The sequence below is a fragment of the Rhineura floridana genome, chromosome 4 (assembly GCF_030035675.1).
Source record: "Rhineura floridana isolate rRhiFlo1 chromosome 4, rRhiFlo1.hap2, whole genome shotgun sequence".
NCBI lineage: Eukaryota > Metazoa > Chordata > Lepidosauria > Squamata > Rhineuridae > Rhineura > Rhineura floridana.
Window position 1 is genome coordinate 101772087 of NC_084483.1, and position 18769 is coordinate 101790855.

Genomic DNA, 18769 nt, shown 5'->3' on the forward strand with positions numbered 1-18769 from the left:
TGGTTCTTTGATCTGCTCTCCCATTCAGTGACAGACTCTTGGAGATTGCCTCTCAGACCAGATCTCCTCTCTCAGGGTCCGATTTGGCATCCGGACCCCAAATGGCTCAATCTGACAGTGTGGCATTTGAACGGGGACATTTGATTAGTTCCAGACTTTCTCAGGAAGTTGTGGACACAATCCTTGCGTCTCGAAAACAGTCAACCTCTCGTATCTACCAGAGCACTTGGTTTGCCTTCTGTAACTGGTGTGACTCTCAGAACATCCTACCATCTCAGGCTAATGTTCAACAAGTGCTGCAATTTCTACATAGAAGTCTGAAGATGGGACTTAAACCTAACACCTTGAGTCGCCACGCCGCCACCATATCATCTATTCTCTCTGTCACATCTCCTAGTGTTCCTATGGGCTCACACCCACTCGTCAAACGTTTTTTGAGGGGAGCTGCCCTACTGTTGCCGGCAGTTTGTCACCATTTTCCTTCGTGGAGTTTATCGAGGGTCCTGCAAGCCATGCAACGGCCTCCTTTTGAGCCCCTTTGATCTGTGCTGTTACAACTTTTGTCCTTCAAAGTCCTGTTCCTCGTGGCGATCACCTCGGCGAGAAGAGTCTCAGAGTTGGGGGCACTGTCCTCGGCCCACCATCTCTGTATTTTCCATAAGGACTCGGTGGTACTGCGTCTAGATCGCTCCTTCCGTCCCAAGGTCGATTTGGTGTTCCACTGTAACCAGGACATTGTTCTTCCCTTGTTCTATCTGGATCCTGTCCATCCATTGGAGAAGGCCTGACACTCGCTAGATGTCCGGAGGGCCCTCAAGACCTACCTGTCTCGAACCCAGGACATATGGTCAACGGATTCACTATTTGTATCCTTACACCCTCATACTCTGGGGGAAAAGGTGCCCAGTTCTACGTTATCTCGTTGGTTGTGTGCCTGCATTGCATTGGCCTATGAGTTGCTTCAGCTGCCAGTGCCTCATAATATAATGGCGCACTCAACTAGGTTAGCAGCCACTACGGCTGCTTTCGCAACCAACGCTCCTCTGGCAGAGATTTGCAGAGCGGCTGTGTGGTCCACCCCAAATTCCTTTATAAGGCATTACAAGATAGCCCGTTACTTTTCTGCCGATGCTTCCTTTGGGAGGCGTGTTTTACAACATAAGAACATAAGAAGAGCCTGCTGGATCAGGCCAGTGGCCCATCTAGTCCAGCATCCTGTTCTCACAGTGGCCAACCAGGTGCCTGGGGGAAGCCCGCAAGCAGGACCAGAGTGCAAGAACACTCTTCCCTCCTGAGCCTTCCAGCAACTGGTTTTCAGAAGCATGCTGCCTCTGACTAGGGTGGCACAGCACAGCCATCACGGCTAGTAGCCATTGATAGCCCTGTCCTCCATGAATTTGTCTAATCTTCTTTTAAAGCCATCCAAGCTGGTGGCCATTACTGCATCTTGTGGGAGCAAATTCCATAGTTTAACTATGCGCTGAGTAAAGAAGTACTTCCTTTTGTCTGTCCTGAATCTTCCAACATTCAGCTTCTTTGAATGTCCACGAGTTCTAGTATTATGAGAGAGGGAGAAGAACTTTTCTCTATCCACTTTCTCAATGCCATGCATAATTTTATACACTTCCATCATGTCTCCTCTGACCCGCCTTTTCTCTAAACTAAAAAGCCCCAAATGCTGCAACCTTTCCCCGTAAGGGAGTCGCTCCATCCCCTTGATCATTCTGGTTGCCCTCTTCTGAACCTTTTCCAACTCTATAATATCCTTTTTGAGATGAGGCGACCAGAACTGTACACAGTATTCCAAATGCGGCCGCACCATAGATTTATACAACGGCATTATGATATTGACTGTTTTATTTTCAATACCTTTCCTAATTATCGCTAGCATGGAATTTGCCTTTTTCACAGCTGCCGCACACTGGGTCGACATTTTCATCGTGCTGTCCACTACAACCCCGAGGTCTCTCTCCTGGTCGGTCACCGCCAGTTCAGACCCCATGAGCGTATATGTGAAATTAAGATTTTTTGCTCCAATATGCATAATTTTACACTTGTTTATATTGAATTGCATTTGCCATTTTTCCGCCCATTCACTCAGTTTGGAGAGGTCTTTTTGGAGCTCTTCGCAATCCCTTTTTGTTTTAACAACCCTGAACAATTTAGTGTCGTCAGCAAACTTGGCCACTTCACTGCTCAGTCCTAATTCTAGGTCATTAATGAACAAGTTGAAAAGTACAGGTCCCAATACCGATCCTTGAGGGACTCCACTTTCTACAGCCCTCCATTGGGAGAACTGTCCGTTTATTCCTACTCTCTGCTTTCTGCTTCTTAACCAATTCCTTATCCACAAGAGGACCTCTCCTCTTATTCCATGACTGCTAAGCTTCCTCAGAAGCCTTTGGTGAGGTACCTTGTCAAACGCTTTTTGAAAGTCTAAGTACACTATGTCCACTGGATCACCTCTATCTATATGCTTGTTGACACTCTCAAAGAATTCTAATAGGTTACTGAGACAGGACTTTCCCTTGCAGAAGCCATGCTGGCTCTGCTTCAGCAAGGCTTGTTCTTCTATGTGCTTAGTTAATCTAGCTTTAATCATACTTTCTACCAGGTTTCCAGGGACAGAAGTTAAGCTAACTGGCCTGTAATTTCCAGGATCCCCTCTGGATCCCTTTTTGAAGATTGGTGTTACATTTGCCACTTTCCAGTCCTCAGGCACGGAGGAGGACCCAAGGGACAAGTTACATATTTTAGTTAGCAGATCAGCAATTTCACATTTGAGTTCTTTGAGAACTCTCGGGTGGATGCCATCCGGGCCCGGTGATTTGTCAGTTTTTATATTGTCCATTAAGCTTAGAACTTCCTCTCTCGTTACCACTATTTGTCTCAGTTCCTCAGAATCCCTTCCTGCAAATGTTAGTTCAGGTTCAGGGATCTGCCCTATATCTTCCACTGTGAAGACAGATGCAAAGAATTCATTTAGCTTCTCTGCAATCTCCTTATCGTTCTTTAGTACACCTTTGACTCCCTTCTCATCCAAGGGTCCAATCGCCTCCCTAGATGGTCTCCTGCTTTGAATGTATTTATAGAATTTTTTGTTGTTGGTTTTTATGTTCTTAGCTATGTGCTCCTCAAATTCTTTTTTAGCATCCCTTATTGTCTTCTTGCATTTCTTTTGCCAGAGTTTGTGTTCTTTTTTATTTTCTTCATTTGGACAAGACTTCCATTTTCTGAAGGAAGACTTTTTGCCTCTAAGAGCTTCCTTGACTTTGCTCGTCAACCATGCTGGCATCTTCTTGGCCCTGGCGGTACCTTTTCTGATCTGCGGTATGGACTCCAGTTGAGCTTCTAATATAGTGTTTTTAAACAACTTCCAAGCATTTTTGAGTGATGTGACCCTCTGGACTTTGTTTTTCAGCTTTTTTTTTCTTTTTTTTTTACGACAGTTCTTTACGACAATTAATCAAAGGGTGGTCCCTCCCTATTTGGGGCTGCTTTGGTACATCCCACATGACGGCAGGCTACCTGAGGAAAATGGACCATTGGTCTCACCTGAAGGGTGATTTTCTCAGGTAGACTGCCGTCATGACCCTCTCTGTTGGAGGCTATTGGTTTTTTGGTACCTTGCAAATTATCACTCTTTAGAGTTATGCTGTTTAAACTATTTAGCCAAGTCAAGACCCTTTTGGAACTGTTAATATGCATGTAATCTTTGGGTTATTATTTGGGACAATGTTTCCTTGCTGGTAGGCCCATTGGCCTGTTTTGTCTTCTCAGATATGTCTCACTTCGGTCTTGTCACGAATGAACTGGAGTGGGAGGGTCTTGATGCCCCAGGTCTTGACTTCAATCCATTCTTGCCTTCAGACGCTAGATGGCGCTATATCCCACATGATGGCAGTCTACCTGAGAAAATCACCCTTCAGGTGAGACCAATGGTCCATTCCCCCCCCCCGCACACTGTTGGAGCGATTAGTAACCACGTGATTCAATCCCTTATTTTTCTACTGGAAATGTCACTTGTAGTCACTGATCTTGAAAATGTGGGCTGGTGTTCATGTGCATTACAACAGAGTTCACAAAACACAACTGATTACTGGAATTCAGTGGTTTGTATTAAAATGAAACCAGTGAAATAGTACTATGAGATTTATTATGTTTTTAGATATACTTCTGGTCTGTCTAGTACTTTTTAAAAATTAAAGCCTAAAAGCCTTCAAAATTCCTTCTTAGAAAAGAGGGTGTCAAGTCTGTTATATAATTGCTGTTTCTTCCTAAAACTTTTTTTTTTCAGATACTTATTCATTTGAAGGGGATATTGTATATCATTGTGTTCTGATGTCACGTCCCAAGAAAGGGTATAACACAGTTGAATTGTGTTGATTTATAGCTGGCTTGTTCAACTGAGACCTGGAGGCTGTGGGGCTTAGGAGGATTTACTGATTGATGTAAAACACAGTCTGAGTGGTTTGCAGAATGGAGAAATGTGCCATAAGCTCATGCAGGTCCCTCTTTCCTCATGAGTGAATTTCCCCCACCGTCACCATATTGAAGTTGCTGTTTAATTATTGTTATTTATTGTTGTTGTTTTTGTTATTATTATTGATGTTGTTGTTAGCCTGCCCTTCACCAGTAGGTCCCAGGGTGGGGTACAGAATATAAAATACAATATTAAAAAGAATTAAAATACATTTCAATCACAGGAACAGGGTGGGTTCTGAAAGCATACACCTCAGAAGCCGAAGGCCAGGGTAAAGAGGGATGTCTTTAGCATTCTCCCAGAACTGGATAATGAAGGTGCCAGACTCACCTCTATGAAATCCAGATTGAACATCTGTGGTTAATGGTAACTTCCAAGTGGTATAGTGAAGGGGAGACTTGGGTGAGTGCAGTTTTTCAGAGCAGGAGTGATTACATCATCTGCTCAAGCACCAGGGTAATTGATGGACTCTCCTTGCTCAGATGAGTGAATGAAAGAGGCTTTAATTTGCTTTTCTTTGGGGTTTCTACTTCACATTAGCAGTTTGAGTGGTAGCACTTGTTAGCAAGATTGATTGCATTTCTAGTTAAAAACCAAAGGTTGCACTTCAGATGGCTGAAGATCTTTTGTTGAAGGTTAGTGTGTTTTGTGAGTTTACTTATGCAGTCAGAATTAAGCACCTCCGAGTTCAATGGAGCTAACTTCCAGGTAACTATATATAGGATTGCAGTCATGCTACCAAAGGTATAGTTTTTATGGTGACACAGGACTCCTTATTAAAAGACTGGTCCTTTGTTTTGTAGTACAATTTCTTTACATAGCTATCTTCATTTTTGGGTACTCCTTGGTGCCTCTGGACTTTGGATTTGGGGGTATGGTGACAGAGTCTAATGTTGAGCTCCTGAATTCAGAATTTACCACTATATCACTAGTTTGTGCTAAACCATAGTTTGCCCAACTAAAGATCATGGTTAACTATGGTTACAGCAACCCAGAAATGGAGGAAAGAATTAATTCACTGTAGGGAACAGAGAGGTGTGAAAGTCTACTTGCATATTTCCAAACTGTGGTTTGGAGGTTTATCCAAACCAAGCCTGCATTGCTTGCGTGTACATCCCTTTTTACTTTGCTTTGTTTGTTAACAAAAGTATGAAATGAAAACCAGGACAACCAGCTTTATTGGGTGCTGAATGCCAAAATAAGCCATTCACATTCTATAAAGTTATAGCAATAAGTGCTGGAAGTGCAACAGTAGAGATCATTCAGTGTGTAACTTCAGGGTTCTGTTGTCAGTAAGTCAGCCAACCAAGGGGGTACGGTGGAGGTGTTGCATAACAACCAGGGAAGGTGGCGTGATCTTTAGTGAGTTAACTCATGCTCTGATAGGCTGCCTAGCTATGATAGAGTTTCTTGTGGGTGTTTAGTTGAACGTAACTCTGAACAAGGCCTATCAAAACGGCAAAACCTCTCTGCTTATTCTGCTTAAGTTACATTTGTTAAGACTGTTCAGTAAACTTTTACCAGGATTGTCTCTTTGGATTCTGTCTGCTTTATTCAAGTGACTGCTAATAAATGTCCTATTTTATTAAGGAAAAAATACAATTATGAAAAAAAGAAGAGGAAGAAAAAAAAGGAAAACAACTTTTTACAAAGATACTTTATATATATGAATAACAAAAAGGCATTGCTAATAATATATATCAACATGTAGCATTTATCAAAAATATCAACGCAGTTACATAGATCAAAGCAAATAAAATAGTTTGTATGGATACTTATTCTCCTGATACATTTGGTTCCCAAAAAAATAAAAACTGCCCAGTTTTCTGTATATTGATTTATTTGCCCATTTTTTCTCTCAAATAATATGTTACTTTTATTAAATGGATAATATCCCAGATTCTGTTAAACTAGTCAAGAATTGATGGTACTTTAGGTTGCTTCCATTGGTTTGCAAATTCAGTTTTTGCTAATGTTAATAATGTTGCAATCATTTCTAAATCTGTTTCCATAACTACATCTTTCAGATAGTTTAATAAAATTATGTGCAGTTCCAAGGATAATCTATATCCAGTGATTTCATATATATATATATATATATATATATTAGTATATTTTCCCAATATTTTTGTGTTTTAATTTGCATTTCTAAGTTTTTTTATCAGACTTTGAGTAATTAAATAGATTATTTACAGTGCAATCCAACCCAAGATCCAGCAGAAAAAGGTGGCATTCCAGGAGCATGGTGGGGGTGGGACAGGGTAGGGAGAAACGTACACCTGTTCCAAACATCTTTCTCCCATGCATGCATGTAAGACAATCTCAGGTGGGTCTTGTGTTTCACCTTGTGGTCAAAGACAGAATAACACATTAAATGATTTTGCATACTCCTGTAGCCCTCCCTTACATAGAGAGGTTCTTATTCTGCCTCTCACCAGTATGGTCATATCTGCGCTGTCTCCTATGTTTAGGGTTAATACATTGTGTATTCCTGTGTCTTTTGTGACTTTATGCAAGTTCCAGCTCTTTCTGTTCCCTTTATATTTTGTTTTTTTAAAAATAGTCCACCACTTCTCCGATTTCTCGCTTTTCAGCATTTCTCGCTCCAGCCTTCCTCACTCGCCAGCCTCCTTCATCCTCAGTCCTCCTCGTTCTCTCCTCAACTTTCCCCGATCCAGACTACTCCGCCCTCTGCTTCTCTGCTAATCCTCAACTCTCCCGTTTCTTCCCCCCCCCCCAAGGGAGTAAGAAACAGAAAGTGTGCCTTTGCACTGAGACTCCTGTAAGCCCCGCCAGACCTTCAAGTCCCACCAGGCCCATTTGGAAGTCCACTTGAGACACAGGGCAATGGGCAAAACTAAGGATAAAATGGCAGTTCCTGCCCAAAACACCAGCACTTGCCATCAGTATCTTCAGTCCCTATTTCAGTGGCTTCTACCCAAGATCAGCCAGTTCAGTAAATAGAGGCAGTTGCCAATACCCCCTCCTCCAGGGCAGGGGGTGCTTTGACAGTAAATGAGATGGTGGGCAGGGTGGCTATGCCCACATTAGGGTCCTTTGATCCTCAGGCACTTCGCATTCGAGGGGAACCTAGCCAGGAGGCTATGAGGTTTCATGCTGCCTAATGAAAGGAGACGGGGGAGGAGGTTCAGAATGCTGGGCACGTATCTACCTCAGGGGTTGTGTCTGATGAAGAGGGAAGGCGCTCTCTGACTGAATGTAGAGCCATTTTTTCTACTCAGTCCTCTCATGAGGACTTTAGAGGTTTCCACGAGGTTTCTAGGACTCAACCCTCCTGTTCTTATTATACCCATTCTGCCCACCATATGCATGGAACTGTGCATGGATCACCAGCTATGCCTCATAGTGTTTTTCCTTTGGATCAGTTTTATCCAGCTCTGCCTCCACAAGTGCAATTGCAGTTTTCTGACCTCTTGTTGCAACAGTTAGACACCATTTTGACAGTCGTCTCTAGAGACTCAACAGGTCAACCTCAAGATCTGTCTCAGTCTGCGCTGCATTCCAGGCTGAGAATGGCACATCAGCAACTCGCTACTACTTTGGATAGAACACCAGCAGTCTCACAGACTCCAGCTGCTTCCACTCCAACCAGAGACCTATCAGGAGCAGTTCCTCAGATTGTGGTGCCCCCCCCAACTTAGCGGGCTTCATAAGGGGATTCTATTAGGCATGTTTCTCCTGATCCACATAGTGTTCAGTGAGGGCAGGCCAGTGGGCATAGAGTTCAATTCCTGGCTAAGGATTCAGTGCCTGAAAGAGAAGAACCTGAGTCCGACCTCATTGTTTTGGATGAGAAGGAATAGAGCGGAGTTCCACTCGTCTGTTCCAAGAGTCTCATTTTCTCACCTTACTGTGCAAAACTAGTGAATCCTTCCCTGAACCACAAAGATTTGGATGTGCAGCTCAAAGACGCTCTGGACCTTAAAATTGACTTGGACCTGAGGAAAGTTCATGATGCTTGTACACTATCATTGTGGGCTGCAGCCTCTTTTGTTTTTACCAGGGCAGTTCTACTGTGGCTGGAGGATTTGTGAGATGACGTCTCTCAGGACCCTGCTCATTTTTGCCAATCTGTTCTTAAGATATTGACGGGGTCCTTGAGGGAATTGAAGATACAGGCTTGAAGCAAAAAAAGTAGGCCTTTATTGGATGACAAGTGTACACTTGGTCAGTCTCCCTCTTAGTGAGTGGAGAACTGGAACAAGGTACTGGTTGCCTGGGGTTTTTATACATTTCAGGACTTTGGCATCTAGCAATCAGGAGGTTACACATCAGTATGACATCGGTATTACAGTATTGCATAGACATTGCACAGGTATTTCATAGGCATTGCATAGGTACTGTACTTTCTGCATCTTGTTCTGGTGAATTTGGCAATGTTCAGTCCTCTGCAGTAAAATTACATTTTTGCCATGAGCTGTGTACAGCTAATGAACTAAGCAATTTAGGTAAGCATTTTAGCTACTACAATTTTTCCTACGTTTTGGAGAGTTCAGTTTCTATTCAGTGTTATCTTGTTTAGAGTACAAGTTGTTCCAAACAAACCAGCACAGTCAGGGAAGACAACTCCAAGAAGAAAAAGGGTTCTGGCTGGCTACTAAACTTATTAAATATTAAACTAAACTATTAAAATGTTATAAACTTTTATAGCTTTATAAAAGAATATATTTTGCTTATTGTTTGTATATTTAAAATTTCCCCAACAATATTTAGAGTGGTGGCTTTCATGGCAGATGAGGGCATGGATGCAGCACAATTTTCTGCAAGAGCCTTAACTGTGAGAGTCTTTGCCAGGAGGTCTCTTTGGCTTCGCTCATGGAAGCAGATGCCAGTGCACATAACAATCTTGCCTCAGAGCCCTGTGTGGGTGACAAGCTCTTTGGAGATGCAGCATTAGGCAGAGTTTTAATGGAGTCCAAGGTCAAGAGAAAAGTGTTGCCTTCTTCTAAAAGAAAGGAAGATACACAGCCCTTTCGGAGGCTTTTCCTGCCCTGCTAGTCTAATCAATCTTTTCAGGGCTCCAGACCTGCAGGTAGAGGTCAAGATTTTTGGTCCTCCCATCCTTTCTGGAATAGGCCACATTCTTTTGGCAGAAGACAGCAATACTTTACCAACAATGGCTGCCCATTTGCTACCAGGCCAAGTTCAAGGTTCTAGTCTTGGTGTACAAAGTCCTATAGAGCTCAGGACCAGGATACCTGAAAGACCGTCGTACTCCTTATATACCCAATCGATCACTGCACTCTGCAGGTGAGGGCCTCCTGCTGATACCATCTTATCAGGAGGTTCATTCTGCACAATATAGGAGTGGCAGCACCTACCCTGTGGAATTTCCTCCCTTTGAATATTAGGCAGGCGCCATCTCTGCTATCTTTTCAGCGCCTTTTGAAGACTTTCTTCTTTCAACAAGGCTTTTAGGTTGAGACCTATCCCAGTCTGCGTCTGTGTTAGAATTGCTTAATATGTTTTTTAATAATGTTTTACCCCTTTTTTAAAGTTTTTTTAAAATGTTTTTAACGCTGTTTTGTTTTAATGTATTTTAAGATATGTTTTTATGATGTTGTAAAGTGTTTTTAGCGCTTTGTTTGCCGCGCTGGGCTCCTGCTGGGAGGAAGGGCGGGATACAAATTAAATAATACATAAATAAATAAATAAAAACAAATTCAACTCCAACATCCAAACAAAAGGCAGCAAGCATCAGCTCTGACACCACCTTCCCTCCAGTTGGGGGTCACTTGCAGGCCTTTGTGAATGCATGGACCTAGATTACCTCAGACCGCTGGGTTCTGCAAACATGAAAACTTGGCCTCCGCTTGGAATTCCTGGTGCCCCTCCACAGAAGTTCCTTCCATCCCCTCTATCTTTCAACCCAACCAAGAGGGCCAGGGTGCAGAACGCCATTCAACACCACCTCCACATATCAGCAATAGAACTGGTCCCAACAGAGGAGAGGTTCTTGGGAGTGTATTCAATTTTCTTTACAGTCCCCCCAAAAGATGAATTATTCTGGGCTGTACTGGACTTGAAACATCTGAACAGCTTCATCTAGTATCTCAGGTTCAGGATAGAGACACTCCTAGCCATTCTATGTCCCACTTGAGAAAGTGGGACTTTCTATCTTCTATTGACTTCAGGGTTGAACCTTGAACCTCCATGTTCCCATCTTCTGTCCTCACAGGCATTACCTGTGATTTGCAATTGGCGATCTTCACTATAAATACAAGGTCATGCCTTTCAGCCTGTCATCACCCTCCAGGGTATACACAAAAACCATGAAAGCATTTATTTATTTATTGTACTTATATACCACCCCATAGCTGCAGCTCTCTGGGCAGTTTACAGTAACTAAAAACATTAAACCAAATATACAAATTTAAAAACACATCTTTTAAAAACAATTTAAAACACATACTAAAATGCCTGGGAGAAGAGGAAAGTCTTGACCTGGCTCTGAAAAGATAACAGTGTTGGCGCCAGGCGCACCTCATTGCAAAAATCATTCCATAATTTGGGGGCCACCACTGAGAAGGCCCTCTCCCTTGTTGCCATCCTCTGAGCTTCCCTTGGAGTAGGCACCCAGAGGAGGGCCTTTGATCCTGAAAGTAGTGTACAGGTGGGTTCGTTTCGGGAGAGGCGTTCCATCAGGTATTGTGGTCCCAAGCCACGTAAGGCTTTGTAGGTCAAAACCAGCACCTTGAATCAAGCTCGGAAACATACAGACAAGCAATGCAAGCGGGCTTGCTGGTCACTGACCGTAACAATAAAGATATATATATATAACCATGACAGCATCAAGCCTCAGCCCTGTTGTCTGTTGTTTACAAATCTATGGAAACAACTCTTAGGAGTACACCCATTCATGAAACACTTTCTTAAAGGGGCGGCGTTATCTGCACTACCAACTCAACACAGGTTTACCACAAGGGATATTCATACAATGCTAATGGTATTGCAGTGACCTTCTTTTGAGCCTGTTTCATTAATGACCTAGAATTAGGAGTGAGCAGTGAAGTGGCCAAGTTTGCTGACGACACTAAATTGTTCAGGGTTGTTAAAACAAAAAGGGATTGTGAAGAGCTCCAAAAAGATCTCTCCAAACTGAGTGAATGGGTGGAAAAATGGCAAATGCAATTCAATATAAACAAGTGTAAAATTATGCATATTGGAGCAAAAAATCTTAATTTCACATATACGCTCATGGGGTCTGAACTGGCGGTGACCGACCAGGAGAGAGACCTCGGGGTTGTAGTGGACAGCACGATGAAAATGTCGACCCAGTGTGCGGCAGCTGTGAAAAAGGCAAATTCCATGCTAGCGATAATTAGGAAAGGTATTGAAAATAAAACAGCCGATATCATAATGCCGTTGTATAAATCTATGGTGCGGCCGCATTTGGAATACTGTGTACAGTTCTGGTCGCCTCATCTCAAAAAGGATATTATAGAGTTGGAAAAGGTTCAGAAGAGGGCAACCAGAATGATCAAGGGGATGGAGCGACTCCCTTACGAGGAAAGGTTGCAGCATTTGGGGCTTTTTAGTTTAGAGAAAAGGCGGGTCAGAGGAAACATGATAGAAGTGTATAAAATTATGCATGGCATTGAGAAAGTGGATAGAGAAAAGTTCTTCTCCCTCTCTCATAATACTAGAACTCGTGGACATTCAAAGAAGCTGAATGTTGGAAGATTCAGGACAGACAAAAGGAAGTACTTCTTTACTCAGCGCATAGTTAAACTATGGAATTTGCTCCCACAAGATGCAGTAATGGCCACCAGCTTGGACGGCTTTAAAAGAAGATTAGACCAATTCATGGAGGACAGGGCTATCAATGGCTACTAGCCGTGATGGCTGTGCTGTGCCACCCTAGTCAGAGGCAGCATGCTTCTGAAAACCAGTTGCCGGAAGCCTCAGGAGGGGAGAGTGTTCTTGCACTCGGGTCCTGCTTGCGGGCTTCCCCCAGGCACCTGGTTGGCCACTGTGAGAACAGGATGCTGGACTAGATGGGCCACTGGCCTGATCCAGCAGGCTCTTCTTATGTTCTTATGTTATGTTCTTATGTTTTATTAGTCTCACTTAGAATACTGTCCTTCAAGGTTCTGTTCCTTGCAGCAATCACTTCATCCTGGAGGGCATCCAAACTCGGTGCCCTCTCAGTGGATAAATCATGCAGTACCTTTCACAAGAGCATCCCAGGGAATACAATAATTATCAAACGATTGCTTTACTATCCCATGCAAGTAAAGTAATGCTCAAACAAAGGCTCTTACCATATATGAAGCAAGAAATGCCAGACATCCAAGCTGGATTTAGAAAGGGAAGAGGCACCAAAGATATTATCTCAAGCATACATTGGATAATGGAATGGACCAAGGAATTTCAAAAGAAAATCACCCTGTGCTTTATAGATTACAGCAAAGCTTTTGACTGTGTAGATCATGAAAAACTATGGAATGCTTTAAAAAAAATGGGGTGCCACAGCATCTGATTGTCCTGATGCTCAGCCTATACTCTGCACAAGAGGCTACTGTAAGGACAGAATATGGAAAAACCGATTGGTTCCCACTGAGAAAGGATGCGAGACGGGTGTATTTTATCTTCCTATTTGTTTAATCTATAAGGTGAACATATATGGAAAGCAGGATCGGACCAAGAGGAAGGAAGTGTGAAAACTAGAGGGAGAAGTATCAATAATTTAAGATATGCAGATGATACCATACTACTAGCAGAAACCAGTAATGATTTGAAATGAATGCTGATGAAAATTAAAGAGGAAAGCACAAAAGCAGGACTACAGCTGAATGTCAAGAAGATTAAAGTAATGACAACAGAAGATTTATGTAACTTTAAAGTTGACAATGAGGACATTGAACTTGTCAAGGATTATCAATACCTTGGCACAGTCATTAACCAAAATGGAGACAATAGTGAAGAAATCAGAAGAAGGCTAGGACTGGGAAGGGCAGCTATGAAAGAACTAGAAAAGGTCCTCAAATGCAAAGATGAACACTAAAGTCAGGATCATTCAGACTATGGTATTCCCAATCTCTATGTATGGATGCGAAAGTTGGACAGTGAAAAATCAACTCATTTGAAATGTGTTGGAAAAGAGCTTTGCAGATACCATGGACTGCAAAAAAGACAAATAATTGGATGTTAGAACAAATTAAACCAGAACTGTCACTAGAAGCTGAAATGATGAAAGTGAGGTTATCGTACTTTGGACACATCATGAGAAGACACAATTCACTAGAAAAGACAATAATGCTGGGAAAAACAGAAGGGAGTAGATAAAGAGGAAGGTCATACAAGAGATGGATTGATTTCATAAAGGAAGCCACAGACCTGAATTTACAAGATCTGAACAGGGTGGTTCATGACAGATGCTCTTGGAAGTCACTGATTCATAGGGTCGCCATAAGTCGTAATCAACTTGAAGGCACATAACAACAACCTTTCACAAAAACAAACTGGTACTTTGCACAATTCCTTCCTTTCATCCTTAAGTCTCATCTATTTTCCAATATCATTGTTCTGTCCTTCTCCTGTACATCCTTCTGAAAAGGCCTGGCATTCATTGGATGTGCGAAGGGCATTAAAAGTCTATATTGACCGAACCAAGCCCTTTTGCCTTTCAGATGCTATATTTAACTCATTCCATCCCTCAGCCTTAGGAAAGTTTCATCCACTTAATCAAGGTGGATCAAGGCCTGCATAGCTTTGGCTTACCATTCACTACATCTCAAGCCGCCCTCCAAATTTTTGGCTTATTCCACCAGGTCAGCAGCTACCACCACAGCCTTTTCCTCCATGCCTCTCTTGAGGAGGTATGTAAGGCGGCTACTTGGGCCAGGCCAAATGCTTTCATTAAACATTATAGGATCAATATGTACGCTTTGGCAGATGCCACATTTGGGAGACGAGTGCTACAGCATGTTCTTCTGGGTGAGTAACAGTTCAGGTATAGTTTCTTATTCCCACCCTATATGGGTCAGCTCTGGTATGTCCCACCTGAGATCATCTAACATGCATGGGAGAAGATACCTTTGGTCTTACCATGAAATGGTCTTCTACGTGCATGTAAAGATGATCTCAGGGTCACTCCCTATCTGAGCTGTGTTCAGTATTCTCCAGGATATATGTTACTAGCAGAGAGCCCAGTGTTGTGTGTATTTTGTTGGTTCTACCATTGTTGTTTGTTCTTTCCTATCTTTTTCTTTGGTTTGGCAAGGAAGAATGGTATTTTCTACGTAAGGGAGGGCTACAGGAGTATACCAAAATCATTTAATGTATTATTTTGCCTTTGACCATAAGGTGGAGCTCAAGTCTCACCTGAGATCATCTTTACATGTACATAGAAGACCATTCCATGGTAAGGCTAAAGGTCTCCTTTCCTTGCCAGTCTTGGGCTAGCTCAGCTGGCAGCATCCTGGCTCCTGTATTGAGTTTGGAACAGGGGTAACTGAAGCCTGAACTTAGGATTGCTCTGCCCATTGAGCAATGGATGGATTAATTTACTGGTTTATGAGGAAAAGTTTCATTTACTTGAAGCCTTTCTGGTTAGTAGCCATGACGCTTAGCTGGCCTGTGTCTACACTAAATAAATTGTATGTTTAAAATTCTGTAATCAAACAAGAAGGAAATTAGGCAATGTGCTTCAATTTAGTTGTGGATCCAGTGAAGTCAATAGCAAAACTCACATTGATTTCTAAGATTTTACACCAAAATTAGATATTATCATCTCTCTTTTCTAGCACTGCTGGGCAAGGAAATGGTTTTCCTTCCCATTTATAATTAAAATTGTATCCTGCCCTTTCTCCCATAGGAACCCATGTGGCAAACAACAAGGGATAAAATAATAATTAAAAACATATTTAAAATATCTTTAAAACAATTCCAGTACAGATGCATACTGGAATAAAGATCTCTGCTTAAAAGGCTTGTTGAAAGAGGAAGGTCTTCAATAGGTGCCGAAAAGACCACAGAAACCACCTGTCTAATATTTAAGGGGAGGGAATTCAAAAGGGTAGGTGCCACAACACTAAAGGTCTGCTTCCTATGTTATATAGAATGGACCTTCTGATAAGATGGTATCTGCAGGAGCCTCTCACCTGCGGAGCTCATGACTGACTTGATATATAAGGGGTGAGGCAATATTTAAGGTATCCTGATCCCAAGCTGTATAGGGCTTTATGCACCCATTTAATTCTTTTATTTGTGATTTTGATTGCTTTTATGTTTTTTACAATTGTACATCTTGGCTGAGACCTTATAAATCATGTGATTAACCCCATGTGCCAAAGAGGGCTTTGGGTTTGTGCATTTTGGGAGATAGCTCACCTAGGAATAGGGCCTGTAGAGCCAGGATCCTCATTGGGTGCCTTCCCTCATTCCTAAGGAACCAAATATGTCCCACAGTACCTCACTAGGTGGGACTCCCGAAGCTTGGCCCTTTAAGAAACTAAGTTCTTCACAAGTGGGTGGAGCCTAGGAAAGGTGGGGCAGACACTTAAAAAGGCTCCATTTGCTTTTGTCTTTTGTCAGAGCACGTTGCTCACTTGGGGCTTTCTGTGGTTCTGCAACTCCTGACCTGCTATGCACTCCTTTCATAAGAAAGAGTTTCAAAAGTAGTTTGAATGTCACATGAAAGCCTGCTGTTTTAAAGGGGAAAACAGTAAAAATCCTACCATGCATGCCGTAGCTCTCAGACTTGTTCAGAGTAGAACCTTGGATCCTGGCGCAATATTTAATGGCAAAGTAACATTCTGTCTTGCCCACCCTAACTCAGAACTTTGTCTAAGAATTAATAGAAGTGAATGAGAAAGAAAGGTCAATTCAGTATGAAGAAAAAGAAAAAGAGGGAAAAGGGTGAGAGGTAAGCAACCAAAAGCTAATGGGAGTTCATGAATTCAGTACTGAAGCAAATCAACAAACTTGCCAAGGAAGGGTGTAAGTTTCAGTAGTATTTCTTCTATTATAAGACACTTTTTCACACACACAGCTCCAGCATTCTATCAATAGTAGAAGAGTGGCAAGACTTGCAGTATTGAAGAATTGACCTCTTTGCCATTAGTAACCCCCACTGAAATGATAAAGTATCTTGTTCTGGAAAATGTCCATAAGGATTGAGTGTTGCCCAGAGCCAAGTGATTAAAGGAAAACAGTAAAAGCTTAACACAATATGATGCTTTTTTGGTCCAGACCTGGAAAAAGAATCCTGGTGTTTTGGACTACTCAACAGAACAAACTAAAGACTGTAAAAAGAGACTGGGATTGCTCTTTTTGTCGTCTTTACATTTGCCATTTCAGGGTGGTTATATAGATTACTAGGTTACTGCTTTAAGGAAGCTGTTTATAATATTAAAAGCAATTATGTTACAATGAGTGACAAATGTAAAATGGTAAATGGAAAGACAGCTACAGTCTTGGAAAAAGAAACAAGTAAAATGTGACTTCATTTTTGTTTTTATTGTGGAAAGTCAGGCCTTTGTGGAGTAAATATAAAATGAAAAGAAAATAGTGATTCTGTTTCACAGCAGGTGTTTCAGCTTACTGACAGGAAAATGAAAATCTCTGTCATATACTTTCTGTTGTGTATGGCAGAGGATATGAAAGCTTTGTTTTGTGCACTCTGTTAATAGCATTAACCTGGTATTACTACTTTTATTTATGGTTTTGATTGTTTTTATATTCCTGTCAAAATCTGACAGCAATTTTAGACAAATTTGTGTGGCACCTAAGATGTGTATGGAGTATGATGCCAATTTCAGTTTCTAATTAAGTTACTTTAATTTTGTAACTTTCCTTGACTTTAGAAAAGTGATTTCTTTAATTTATCCCTTTCCTTTTTAATGTATGCTATCAAATACTTTGAGGAAATATTTGTCTGTTCTGGCTAGAAGTTCAGAAGCCAATGACGTCTGCACCAGTAAAGTGTCCTATGAAAGCCAATGCTATGTTAGAACAGTTGAAGCAGTTCACTTAAGCAAAGATTGCTCTTGGACTTTGAATTTGGATTCTAAAGTTTTCCCAGTCCCTCTTAGCCTTTCATTTTCAGCTGTTGACCCCTTGCTTTCTGTTACTCTTCAACGGAGCTTCTCAAACTGTGATCTGCAGATCATGGTGATCTGCAAGCTCCACTCAGGTGTCTTGAGAACCTGGAACAATCAAGAATATCTGTACTTATAAATACTGTACTTGGCCTTGTACTTGGTTTATCTCTTGTGACAATGGAGATTGAGCCCATTGACCAGGGCTGGATTTATCAAACAGGCTAGCAAGATTCTGGCCTGTGATTTTCAGAATACAGTGCTGGTTTTTGACAATGATGCCAGTGCTGAAGCAAAACAAAAAGTTTATCAAGTGGTCTGCTGAGACTCCTGGCAATTTTCAACTGGTCTCCAGGGGGAAAAGTTTGAAAAACACTGAAGTAGAAGAACTATGCCAATGGCTATAACTCCTCTCCTTCATTTCCAGCAGACCCAATCTTGATATTGGAGCTGGACAAATAGTATCAAGAAAGGTGAGTCAGGCAGAAAGGAGCAGTATCTTTGGGTGCCAATCACACCTTAACACCTGAAAATACTATAGAAAAAGCAGTGTCCTCCACTATGTGATGGCAAGAATTAAAAAAAAAATTTTTTTGCACACTATGGAGGGGAAAAATAGAGTTGGCTGCTTCTTCCTGAGCAAACTAAACTGGAGAGCATAGGTTTCAACATCTGACAGGACAAGAAAGTGGTGCTTTCAGTGATGATTGTGTTGATTGTTGTAATTAGTTTTCCTTCCTGTTGTGAATAGAAGCTAGCTTTGAAACTCTATAAATTACCACAAAATTTGGGGGTTCTGCTTCACATGTTTCTCTTGGCAGACTGTAAAGCAAGGCAGGGATATCACATTGAACTATACTGTACTGCTGTATAGTCTCATTAGAGTTGACATCCCACCTCAAAGGCTTACAGCCAACTATCATTCATAGCTTGTGGTGTGCTTTCAAAATATGATTATTTTTATAGCTGAGAGCACTGACTCATTCACTTAAGGTCTTCAGGAAAATAGCCCTGAAAGTTAAAAGTTTTTGACATTTGTGTTCTCATCACTAAACAAAGGATGTTATTCAATTAGCATTGGAACTCAATAAACGTTTATGTCTGTATATCAAGAATTTTATCACAAATGAATTTCTTATATCAGTAAATTTCCCTGATGAGGAACTTTCAATCATTGTGCACTCAAATTTAGTTGGCACTGTTCTAAAGTAGGAATACTGCA

At 41.7% G+C, this 18769-nt stretch overlaps 1 protein-coding gene across 10 annotated transcripts in view; it reads left to right on the top strand.

Moving 5' to 3' along the window:
- The window catches only part of L3MBTL3 (L3MBTL histone methyl-lysine binding protein 3), a 145056-nt gene that overhangs the window by 106354 nt on the left and 19933 nt on the right, over nucleotides 1-18769 (top strand). The window lies entirely within an intron of this gene.